Source organism: Rattus norvegicus, chromosome 1 (genome assembly GCF_036323735.1).
Source record: "Rattus norvegicus strain BN/NHsdMcwi chromosome 1, GRCr8, whole genome shotgun sequence".
NCBI classification, from domain to species: Eukaryota; Metazoa; Chordata; class Mammalia; order Rodentia; family Muridae; genus Rattus; species Rattus norvegicus.
The window spans coordinates 239243123-239255114 of record NC_086019.1 but is presented as its reverse complement, the minus strand read 5'-3'; positions in this window follow the sequence as shown (position 1 = coordinate 239255114).

Here is an 11992-nt window from a genome sequence, read left to right as displayed (position 1 = left end):
GATATGAGGCCCCCAACACATATACAGCAGAGCACTGCCTGGCCTCAGTGAGAGAAGACGCACCTAACCCTGGAGAGACTTGAGGCCCCAGGGAGACAGGAGATCCAGTGAAGTTGGGGTAGAGAGACATCTTCTTGGAGACAGTAGAGGAGGGATGGGAGGAGGAACAGTCAGAGGGTGGACCGGGAGGAGGATAGTGCTGGACTGTGAAAAAAATGATATATACAGTCATTGAAACTAGACAATATTGATGAAGCCAAGAAGTGCATGATATAGCCATCTCCTGAGAGGCTCAGAGTGTGACAAATACAGAGGCAAATGCTAGCGGAGGGGGATGGGATAGGGGCTTATGGATGGGGAAACCAGGAAAGGGAATAACATTTGAAATGTAAATGAAAAATATCCAATAAAAAAAGAAAAAAAACTGAATGAATAATAAAAAAAATTACTGATATTATCACTCCCATCCTGAATCCTCCAATTCATGAGCTGATGCAATTTATAGACCGTTCTCAAAAGGAGAGGAACAAATGTTGACTAATATTTGGAAAAGTGTTCTAAATTCTTAATCATTGGGAAAATACAGATGGGAACTGCCTCGTGATCCCGTCTCACTCAGAAATCTCTTTCACCAGGAAAGCCAAATAAATGAGTGCCATGAAAATATGGTGAACGAGGCATCCGCATTCCGTGCTCGTGGGAGTGGGAACCTGTGCGGCCACTGTGGGAGGCTCCCCGACAAACAGAAACTAAAATGGCCGTATTATCCATATTTGCCGATTGTAGGTGCATTCCTAGAGGATGCTGAGTTAGCAGACACAGAAAGCCTTGCACATCCATGGGTGCTGCTGCACTGCTCACAGGAGTCAAGGTACAAAGCCTGCGAGATGCCCATGAACAAACAGCAGAATGGATACTGGTGGTACAGGTACAGGTGTGAGGAAGACTCGAATTATGACATTTGCAGGGAGATGGAGGGCTCTGGAACCATTATGCTAAGCAAAATAAGTCATACTGATGACGACAAATGGGACTTGCTTTCTCTAATATGATGTTATCTATATTTAAATGTATACCTGTGTGTGTATGTGGTCATGTGTGTGTGTGTGCATGTATGCATGTGCATGCACTGTTTAGGTCATATTAGCAGGAAGGTCACTCTGAGGAGAGAGAAAGAAATCTAAAGGGAGAATAAGACTGAGAGGGTAATGGAATATGTGTGTTATGGCAATAGAAGGGAGAGTTATTTGGGTGGATGAAGAGGATTAACAATAGGGAAAAGGGAGGACTATGGGACATGAATAAAAACACTAGTTATGTTTTAAAATGTCCCGATAAGGCACAATGAAGAATCATCACCAGGCTCGGCCTTTGTCTTAAACTCCATCTAATCTCAGGCCGCAGAAGCTTTTTTTCTTTGCTCCAGCCCCAGCTTGGGTGTCTCATCTCATGAATATTTTGTCGCATTAACTTGGTTGGGATGGAGAATGTGGTTGGACGTCGGAATATGATCCCCAAGGCTCTCAGCAGAGACACATTAGCTCAAGGAGGAAGTGTACGGCTCTAACAGGAAATCAGTAAGACAAACCAAGGGTCATGATTTATACCAGCTCTTATCGGAAAAAGGAAGCCAAGAGTTCCCTCTGAGATCTAGTAAATTGTAATGTGAGTACGCGTCTGTGTGTACATGCACACGCACATGCGCACGCACATACACACACAATTTAAATTATTATAGCTGCTGGACAGATGATATGGTAGCATATTGTCCACACCACAGCGCTATGTTAGAAAGACAAAGCCAGAGACCATAATTGTCTTTATAATTTAGTTTCCCCTAGTTGTGCTGTCATCAGAATGGCAGAAAGCAGGCAAGACAGCTACAGAGTCAAGAATGACTCAGGGTTAACTGGGTCACATGTTCTGAGAGCCACGTCCTTGTGCAGGAGGGACACCTTCCCTGGAGACCAGGAAGTGTTGCAGGTGAGCTGAATTGGTCTTTTAGTCAGTAGAAAAGTTGAGATTTCCTGAGGAACTTCACTGGCAGTCTCTTTAATGCCTATTTTGGAGAGAGTCGATGTTCGAAACAACAGCACAGCTGTTTGAAGCTGTCCAGTATTAGAGCATCACTCCTTGGCACATGACACCACAGTATCAGAAAATGGGTCCAGGCATGGAGGAGGACTGGGCTATGGAGCTAGGTTGGCCATTTTTGAAACCGGAGCACTGGACTCACCCTTCCTTGATTTTTTCTGATTGTTCTGCTACCTTTCCTATTTCATACCCAGGTTTGGTAGTTGTTCTATAGAGGAAGTATTCATACCCACTAAGGTACACATAGTGTTCTATGACTTGATACATTCTGACAGATGTTCATTGGCACAAAATCATCACCATGGTAAGGTGATGTACCAATCTCACCACATTTAAAAGTTTCTTAGTGCGGTTGGGTGTGGAAGTGCGAGCTCGTAATCCCAATCCTTGGGAGGCCAAGGCCAGAGGACTTTTGCAAGCTTGAGGTTTTGCTGGTTTATGAATGAGCTCAAGGACAACCTGAGTTTCATAATAAAACCTTGAATCAAAATTAGAATAGAAAGCAGGGAAAGGAAAGGAAGGAGCAAGGGAGGGGAGGAGGGAAGCAGAGAGGGATGGAGAGAAGAAAGGAAGACTCATACTGGGGCCTGTGATCCCTCCCCATGCCTCTCTACCCTAGGCAATCACTGATCTGATTGCTTTTTCTTTAGGCAAGGTTGTGAACTTTAGGAATTTATACATGTAAAGTCATACAGCATACACGCACATGCACAGACTTCCTTCACACAGCTTACTTACTTCTGAGGAGTCCTTGCTGTAGAACACATCAGTACATCAGACTGCTCATTGTTGAGAAGCCGTCTAGGTTTGAAGGTATCACAATTGACCCAGCCTGTTCATTCACCTGCTGATGGATGTTTGAGTTGATTTGGGTGATTGGTCATTGAAAACGAAGCTGCTGGAAGCTTTTGGACCTGTGTCTCTGTAGGGACACATGCTTTTGTTTCTCCTGAGTCAGTACCAAAAAATGGAATGACTAGACTGATACAGATGTGTTTAGCTTAAGAGTAACTTTATTGCGGTATAACTGAGATATATACATATGTTGCATATTTCAATTGCATAAATTAATGTTTTGACACTATCTATGGAAATGTCACCCTATCAGGCAATGAGCATGGATCTGGGGAGATGACTCAGTGATGAAGAGACTTCTCGCTCTTGCACAAGACTAACAGGTGAGGAAACAGAAGCGGGGATGGTCAGGACAAATCCAATTCTGACTGATCGCAAATCTATGCTTGTGCCAGTCCATGCTGAAGCCTGAGAAGCAAAAGACCAACTTGGAGCTCTGTTGAGGTGGGTGTTAGAGTGGAAGGTTTCAGTATACAAACAAAAAAGAAAAAAAATCACGTAATTTTTCTATGGCTATTTTTTGACTGATCTGTGAGGATGAAAATGAAAATCACCAGGAGTCACCCTGTCACCCCGGGGGGGTTGAAATTCTAACAGTGGTCTTCCAGCTTCTGAGATGATCAAGTCTCTGTCCCCGTCACCGCCTTTACTCTCCTTGGGAAGTCTCTGTCATGTTTAGGGCATGGGCACATTCTTGGGCTGTTCCAACTCACTTTGCAGTTGTTCTGAATCCGGCCGCCGCCTCGTTGGCTCTGCTTGGAAGCAGGATTTCAATCCCCGTGTGCTTGGTTCCTTACATTCATATTTTTTTCTTTCCCCAGCTCCATCTTGCTTTAGCTCCAGGACCACACATTCCTCTCATTGCTTTTCTATGATACTGTGTCTTAATTATGAGTTACTTTCTCTCTCTTTTTACTCTTCCTATCAGACATGCCCAAGCTCTGACACCAGGTGGGCATGCTGTTGTTGTCTATAACCCTCCTGCCGGAGAACCATATAACTGAGTCTGTCTGTCTGTCTGTCTGTGTCTCTGTCTCTCTCACACTTTGTGTGTGCGTGTGTGTGAGCATGTGTGCGTGCATGCACACACATACATACACACACATACACACACAAAAAGAGAGAGAGAGAGAGAGAGAGAGAGAGAGAGAGAGAGAGAGAGAGAGAACAACACCGTGAGAAAAAACCTTAATTCTATAAGTTGTTAAAATTTTGTATTGGGCCTTATTCTTAGCTATTCTGAATGTACAGTCTGTGAACTGGGACACACCTATCAGGACACTGTAAATTATTTTAGCTACTAAGACTTTTGGTAAAACACAGTCAGAACATTTCATATTTGGCAGGTACTTTTACAGAAGCAAAGATGGACAGATGAACTTGCTGAGAAAATATGGTGAGAACAGAAGTAAGTTATTACCCAAAATATTTGGCTACAAGTGAAGACATCTGTATTGAGTTTAGGAAACCAACACTTTGATTACTGTCTGCAGAGAGGTGTTATTTTTTAAAATAAGCTGTCTGTAAGTAGTTTTGCTAATAATAACTTAGTTTCCTGGGAGTAAAGACAAAAACTGTGTGTGTGTGTGTGTGTGTGTGTGTGTGTGTGTGTGTGTGTGACTCAATTGTATGTCTTCTGAAAATTTGTAAATGACAATAGCATGTTGCAATGTCAAAGCTTGGAGAGGGATGGTTTAAGGAAGTAAAGGAGAATGCAATTCTTAGTGAAGATAGCATTGTGGGTAAGCGGGGAGAGGAGTGTGATGCCAACAGACTGGCCTTAGGTGCTATCCTCAAGCATCGTACCGTATATCTGTATGCATGTCTGTATGCACGCATGCATGTATGCATGTATGTATGTATGTCTGTATGTATGCATGTATGTCTGCCTGTATGTCTGTTGTCATGGATGCCTGTATGTATGCACACATATCTGTCTGTCTGTATGCATGTATGTCTGTCTGTATGCATGTATGTCTGCATGCATGCATATATGCATGTATGTATGCATTCATGTATGTCTTCCTGTATGTCTGTATGCATGCATATATGTATGCATGCATGTCTATATGTCTGTATGCATGCATGTCTGTATGTATGTATACATGTCTGTCTGTCTGTATGCATGTATGTCTGTATGCATGTATGTATACATGTAAGTATGCATGCATGTATGCATGTACGTATGTATGTATGTATTAGAGAGACAGGATCTCTCATTGGCCTAGAATTTGTTGAGTCAGCCAGGCTGGCTGGCCACTGATCCCCGTAATCTATTCTTTTTGTCTCCTCAGTGTCAGGATTACAAATGAGAATTGTACCTGGCTATGTCTTGTGGGTCTGGGCATCAAATTCCAGTCCTCTTTCTTCTACAATAAGCACTTTACTAACTACTGTCTCCACAGCCTAGAAAGCACCATTATTCTGAAGTACTATTACATTGCATGACTTCTTGTGACTATGTGAAGACCTGAGATATATATAATTGAGGTTATTTCAAAGGTCAACAGAGACCAGCTGAGTCAGCTTCAATGTTTGCCAAAGGGCCGGGGAGGGGCTTGGCTGCCAGTATGCTCCGAATGGCTAGGCCTCCTTCTGCATTATCATTTTGTTGCTCCTTAGGGACATTCAAAGGAAACAGAAATTTAGTGTACCAAGGAAGCAGGCATTGTGATCATAATACATTCACGATAGGAAGCTTTAAAAGGCATTGACCCAGCTGGGTAGTGTGGTGCACACCTTTAATCCCAGCACTCAGGAGGCAGAGGCAGGTGGATCTCTGAGTTTGAGACCAGCCTGGTTTACAGTGAGTTCCAGGACCGATGGGGCTACACAGAGAAACCCTGTCTCAAAAACGCCAACCAACGAAACCAAATATTGACCTAACCACCATGGTCATCACATGTTTGGGTCTTTATTTTCTGTCACAGTTTCTGAAATCCCAGTCAGGTCAAAGGTACCACTAGGGCAGAGATTCTGGACTCTTGGCTCAGCATATCCATTCTTCACAGGGACTTACATATCCTTAGTTTTCATATGGGAAGGTTATTTCCCTTTTGGTAAAACTTCCTGGATCTAAAGTGGTTCCTACTGTGAAATGCTCAGAAAATGGAAATTAGATTGTCCCCCACCCCTGTACTTTTCTGTTTCTTCCATTCTTCTCTATTCTTCCCTCCCCTTTTACACCCCTGTCTTTTCCAATCCACTTGGTCTTTCCCTGACTGCCTCATCCCTTTCTCCCTTCCTCTCCACCTGTACCCTCCTCCTTCACTCATTCCTTTTATGCTTAGGCACCCACTTTTTCATGTGTAGATATTTCCTTGGTTTTTATCTTTTTGGAGGTAGACCGCATACTCCCACGTACATCAGCAGCAAGTCTTTATCTGTTGCCGTGATTCTTAGACAGCAAACACATTTGAATTCATTATTATTTTTACAACTTGTGTTGGTTGTGTCAGTTTATGGACTCATAAAAAATTTTCCAGAAAAATGCAATTTCCAGGGATGGTTGTAATTTTGATGACCCTGAGGCTCTGTCCTCTGCTTCAGAGACTCCCATCAGCTGCACCCAATGCATTAGTCAGGCCTCATGTCCCCTCAAGGCTCAGCTGAGGGTGCTGAGCTCTGGTCATGGTTGCTGGCAGGACTCAGTGTTTCAGGTTCTGGGCTTCAGACTGCTATTAGTTCTTTACCACAGGATCCATTCCTGTGCACAATAGAAGTTTTCTTCCTCATCGGGACCAAGCAAGCAGTGCTAGGGAGATGGAAATGATGTCTCTCTAGAACCCATGCTTGGGAATGATACATGGTTACGTCTGCCAACTTTACTGGCAAAGTTAAGCCACCAGATCCAGGCTTTACTCAGTAGGAGCTTTCGTGCTGCTGTGGATGCCCGTAGGTAGGTACAGGTCACTGCAATCCTCTCTACTACTGTCCTCTGTTCAGTAGGTAACAATACTTTAAGAAACTCCAGGGTAACAATCTCCTCTTAGCTGATGAAAGCAGAATGAAAGGGGAGCAGGGGCCACAAGTTTTTGACCATATATCCAGGCACATTCCTGATGAGATCCTGTGCACTCCTCGAGTTTGATTTTCATAAACTTCTTGTGGTGTATCTGTGGCAGACAGCTAGTTTTTCCTCAATATTCATGTGCTAGTCTTTGTCACATGACTATTATGGTTATCTAAAGACTGCATTTCTCAGTTGCTCTTGTGGCAGGGAGTGGTCAGAAGCTAAAGTTCAACCCAGACCTCAGTGTTGTAGCAGCTTCCAATAACTCTCTCTAGGAAATACTGGGAGGTGACTTTTGTTCCTCTTTAAACCCCCTTCATTCTTCTATTTGGAATATAAATCCTAGATGTTGAAACAACATAAATAAGTTAACAAGAGGGAATCTGTGTTTAAATGCTGTGAATGTGTGCCCAGCGTCATTCTTCCTCCTGTCCCTTCTGGGGCTTACTTAAATGTGTACTGTTGGGTATCCAGGTATTAGCAAGCTTGGCAGGTCACTGAGGATGGGCCTCTTTGTAATTAGCAGCTTGGGAAAGCAAGAATGACATTGTAGGACTCTAATTGCTGGTCAAAAGGATGGACTGTGATAGGCTAGAGAGATGGCTTGATCAGCCATTAAGAACATGCAGAGTTCTTGCTGAGAACTTGGGTCAAGTTTAGTTCCCACCAGTCATGTGGAACAGCTTTCACAATACCTGTAACTCCAGTGTCAGGGGAATCCAATAGTGTTTTCTGGTATCCAAGGCCACTCATGTTCATGCCCCCCCCATATACATAATTAAAAATAAAAAATATATTTTTTAAAATAAAAATAATGGAACATGAGTGTTTTCTCTGCTGGGGCTCAGCTCCAGCATTCAGGTACTGAGGTGGGACACAGCACTGAATGAAGGCCAAAGGCTGAGGACTTTTTACTGTTCTGGCTATTTAACTCTTACTATTCTGGGGCCAATAGCTGATGACTTTTGGCAATTTCACAGAGAAAGAAAAGAAAGAAAGAAAGTCAGATGCACCCTTCTCCCCCACCCCCCTCTGCCTGGGCCTGACCATCTATTTCATCAATTTTATAAGTGCACATACATATTTATATACATACACATATACCTACATACATATGTATGCACATGCATATAGACATATATATATATATATAAAATAGACGAACACACACACATCAAACTTTATTTCTTCTCTGGCAATTTATACCTTCTTAAAGAAAAGTTATTTATAAAATTACCATATAATAAAATGTTACACAAAAGGAGAGTTACTGAAGGATGTTGATAGTAAGTTCAAAGCAGTGCTTCATTCTATCAGCTCATTATAAGTTCAGAGCAACAGTTTCACATGACCTTGCTTTATCACAGGGCATATCTGTGACTGCATCCTTGGACCTGATCTAGAATGAATGTTTTTCCTTGATCACAAATCTGTCCCAAGCCTATTTTTCTTCTTAGTGTAATTTATGAAAACTCATTGTATTCCTTATTATGCAGCCTTTACTTTATGAGGAGGGGTACATTCCTTCCTTGATTCTAACTTTATTACATCTTTCTGGCATAACAACTAAGACCATCTACTTAAATTTTCTTCCTGAAATTATTTGAATCAAACAAAGAAGTCATTAATTCATTTAAAGCCTTAAATCATGAAAATTCATGTTCATGTTGATCTGCAGGAAATTTGCTCAATTTTTAAATATCCTCTAATATTTGTTGTTTCTATTTTTTTATTAATCATTCCATTCATTTCCATCTCGAATTCTATCTCACTTCCTGGTTACCCCTCTACAACCCCCATCCCATATCTGCCCTCCCCCTCCCATTTGCCTGTATGAGAGTGCTCCTCCACCCAACCACACTTTCTTGCCCCACTGCTCCGACATTTCCCTATACTGGGGCATCAAACCTCCCTGGGACAAATGGCCTTCCCTCCTATTGCTGTCAGACAAGGCCATCCTTTCCTACATAGGTATCTGGAGCCATGGATCCCTCCAGGTACACTCCTTGCTTGGTGGTCTAGTCTTGGGAGAACTAGGTAGTCAGGGCAGCTCTGTTCTTCCAATGGGGTTGCAATATCCCTCGGCTCCTCCGGTCCTTTCACTAGCTCCCCCACCAGGTTCCCTAAGCTCAGTCTGATGGTTGGCTCCAAGCATCCACATCTGCAATGGCCAGTTGCTGGCCTGACCTCCTAAGGAACTGCCACACCAGGTTCCTGTCAGCAAGTGCCTCTTGACCACAGCAACAGTGTTGGGTTTGATGTCTGCAGACATGATGGATCCCCAGGTGGGGCAGTCCCCGGTTGGCCCTTCCTTTAGTCTCTGTTACATTTTTTGTCCCTATTCTTCCTTTGGACAGAAACATTACTGGGTTAAAAACTTTGAGATGGATGGGTGTCCCCATCTCTCGACTGGGGCTGTGCCTATCTCCCCCTTCTCTGCACATTCTGACTGAAATCATCCCCATTGGATCCTGGGAGCTTCACATTTCCCTGGTGTCTGGGACCCTCTGGTGGCTATCCCCAGTTCCTCATCCCCACCTGCTACATATTTTTGTTTGATTTCCTGACCCTCTGTACCAGTTCCTGATATTGCCACCCTTATTTCCTACCCCTCATCTCTCTCTCTTCCAGGTCCCCCTCTCCCTTTACCTCCTATGATCATCCTGTTTCCCCCTCAATGCAGGACATCCTGGTCTTCGTTCCTTCTAAGTTCCATATGGTCTGTGGATTGTATCGTGGACATTGTGAGCTTTTGAATTAATATCCACTTATCAGTGAGTACATACCATGTGTGTTCTTTTGTGTCTGGGTTACCTCACTTCGTATATTTTCTAGTTCCATCCATTTTTCTGTGAATCTCATGAAGTCATTGTTTTTAATAGCTGCGTAGTACTCCATTATGTAAATGTACCACATTTTCTGTATCCATTCTTCTGTTGAGGGACATCTGGGTTCTTTCCAGCTTCTGGCTATTGTAAACAAGGCTGCTATGAACATAGTGGAGCATGTGTCCTTGTTATATGTTGGAGCATTTTTTTTTTTTTGAGTATATGCTCAGTAGTGGTATAGCTGGGTCTGAGGTCGAAATACTTCCAATTTTCTCAGGAACTACTAGACTGATTTCCAAAGTGCTTTTACTAGCTTGCAGTCCCACAAGCAATGGAGGAGTGAGTTATGTATATCACCCAGGTTTTCCCCAATTACTTAGTGATTTTAGGGTCTCAGCTTTTGAGGGGGTTAGAGAACCAGGCAGGCATGATGGAACTTGAATGCCATTAAGGAAAGACCCAGTTTTGGGGAGTCAAGTTTGGCTTATATTTCCTATTCCTCTGTAACATTAAAAAGGGAAGCCCCTCCTTAGGATTTAAATTATGGTACAAAAAGTTGGAGGTATCTGGACTTGGTTGGGGCCATTAGGGCAAAACTACTTCTGTCTAGTCAAAATAATAGAATTCAAATGTTATATCTGGCTCAGGGGAAACCTGACATTCTCAGATACTCAACGTGTTCCTTGCTATTGCCCTCTCCTTTTAAACACTTAATCTAGCTGAGGTTGTTAATCCTACGAACAGAAGTCTACCTCTAGGAAAACTGCTTCTTCTGAAGACATGCTAAGTAGAGGGGAGGACGGACGATCCCACGTAGTATCCTTTCCACAGCCCCTCCCTTCCTGTTGACACTTTCCATAGCCCCTCCCTTCCTGTTGACACTTTCCATAGCCCCTCCCTTCCTGTTGACACTTTCCATAGCCCCTCCCTTCCTGCTGACACTTTCCATAGCCCCTCCCTTCCTGCTGACACTTTCCATAGCCCCTCCCTTCCTGCTGACATTTTCCATAGCCCCTCCCTTCCTGCTGACACTTTCCATAGCCCCTCCCTTCCTGCTGACATTTTCCATAGCCCCTCCCTTCCTGCTGACACTTTCCATAGCCCCTCCCTTCCTGCTGACACTTTCCATAGCCCCTCCCTTCCTGCTGACACTTTCCATAGCCCCTCCCTTCCTGCTGACACTTTCCATAGCCCCTCCCTTCCTGCTGACACTTTCCATAGCCCCTCCCTTCCTGCTGACACTTTCCATAGCCCCTCCCTTCCTGCTGACACTTTCCATAGCCCCTCCCTTCCTGCCGATACTTTCCATAGCCCCTCCCTTCCTGCCGACACTTTCCATAGCCCCTCCCTTCCTGCCGACACTTTCCATAGCCCCTCCCTTCCTGTTGACACTTTCCATAGCCCCTCCCTTCCTGCTGACACTTTCCATAGCCCCTCCCTTCCTGCCGACACTTTCCATAGCCCCTCCCTTCCTGCTGACACTTTCCATAGCCCCTCCCTTCCTGCTGACACTTTCCATAGCCCCTCCCTTCCTGCCGACACTTTCCATAGCCCCTCCCTTCCTGCTGACACTTTCCATAGCCCCTCCCTTCCTGCTGACACTTTCCATAGCCCCTCCCTTCCTGCTGACACTTTCCATAGCCCCTCCCTTCCTGCTGACACTTTCCATAGCCCCTCCCTTCCTGCTGACACTTTCCATAGCCCCTCCCTTCCTGCCGACACTTTCCATAGCCCCTCCCTTCCTGCTGACACTTTCCATAGCCCCTCCCTTCCTGCTGACACTTTCCATAGCCCCTCCCTTCCTGCTGACACTTTCCATAGCCCCTCCCTTCCTGCTGACACTTTCCATAGCCCCTCCCTTCCTGCCGACACTTTCCATAGCCCCTCCCTTCCTGCTGACACTTTCCAGAGCCCCTCCCTTCCTGCTGACACTTTCCATAGCCCCTCCCTTCCTGCCGACACTTGCAGCTTCCATCACCGAGCACTATCAAGGGAGCACCATTGGAGCCTATCCAGTTTTCTGAGAGCTAACTTAGAAAAGTATACTTTTTCTCTCTCTTTTCTATCTCCATTTCTGACAGATACTGCCCCAAGTCTTAACACACGTCTCCTGGTACTTTTCAGCTTTCTCTGTCTTTCTCTGAAGCCCCCTCCTCTTGCCATGGGGCCTCATAGGGACCTCTGCTGATGACTTGCCCGTTTT